Genomic DNA, 1,465 nt, shown 5'->3' with positions numbered 1-1,465 from the left:
CGTTTAGCTCCGGGGGTAGTTGTAGTCTGTAGGCTACCGGACCTATTCGGGCGACGATTTCGAAAGGTCCAATGTACCGTGGGTTTAGCTTTCCTCGTTTTCCGAAACGTATAACCCCTTTCCAGGGTGAGACCTTCAACAATACTCGATCACCGACCTGGAACTCTAAGGGCTTTCGCCGTTTATCAGCGTAGCTCTTTTGCCGGTCGCGCGATGCCTGTAATCGAGCTTTGATCTGGACAATCTTTTCTGTGGTCTCGCGAATGATTTCCGGTCCTGTCATTGCCCTATCCGACGTATGTGTTCCTGCTAGCTGGGTGTCACCTACTTCAGCCCAACATAACGGTGATCTACATTTACGCCCGTACAGTGCTTCGAAAGGGGCCACCTTAATGCTCGAATGATAACTATTGTTATATGAAAACTCGATCAACGGTAGGTGGGTATCCCAAGACTTTCCGAAGTCTATCACACAAGCACGAAGCATGTCTTCAAGCGTCTGAATGGTTTGTTCGCTTTGACCGTCCGTTTGTGGGTGATACGCGGTGCTCATATCAAGATGAGTTCCCATTGCCTTGTGGAGCGACTGCCAAAAGCGTGACGTGAATCTACTGTCCCTATCCGAAATGATGGATTTTGGCACTCCATGAAGTCTTACAATCTCTCGTAGGTATAAACGCGTCAGCCTCTCCATCTTGTAGGACTCTTTGATTGGCAGGAAATGGGCAGATTTCGTCAGTCGGTCGATTATTACCCATATGGTGTCCAATCCGTCCGATGTCTTGGGCAGCTTGGTCACGAAGTCCATAGAAATCCCCTCCCATTTCCACTCAGGGATTGCCGGTTGCTGTAACAATCCGGAAGGTTTCTGGTATTCCACTTTTACTTTGGCACACGTAAGGCACTTACTAACATAAGTTGCGATTTCCGCCTTCATGTTAGGCCACCAATAGTGCTGCTTAATGTCCAAATACATCTTGTCCGAACCAGGATGAATGGAGTATCGTGTCTTGTGGGCTTCCTTCATGACGGTCTCTCTGAATCCTCCGATTTTTGGAACCCAAATGCGGTTCATGAAGTAGTATACCCCATCCTCTTTGACTTCCAGGTTCTTCTCCATTCCGCGTAATGCCTCGCTAGTTCTATTTTCCGCTCTCATAGCCTCTGCCTGGGCTGATGCAATTTGAACGGTCAGATGAGACTGAATGGTTATCGAGTGCGTTTTCGTACGGCGATTTGTGTATTCCTTTCGACTTAATGCGTCAGCTACCACGTTGGCCTTGCCTGGATGGTACTTGATCTCGCATTCGTAGTCGTTTAACAATTCCACCCATCTTCGTTGTCTCATGTTCAGCTCCTTCTGATTCAAGATGTGCTGGAGGCTCTTGTGGTCCGTAAAGATGGTGCACTTTGTACCGTACAGGTAGTGCCTCCAAATTTTTAGAGCGAAGACCACAGCTCCCAG

Source organism: Lactuca sativa, chromosome 3 (genome assembly GCF_002870075.4).
Source record: "Lactuca sativa cultivar Salinas chromosome 3, Lsat_Salinas_v11, whole genome shotgun sequence".
NCBI classification, from domain to species: Eukaryota; Viridiplantae; Streptophyta; class Magnoliopsida; order Asterales; family Asteraceae; genus Lactuca; species Lactuca sativa.
This window is presented reverse-complemented; position numbering follows the sequence as displayed.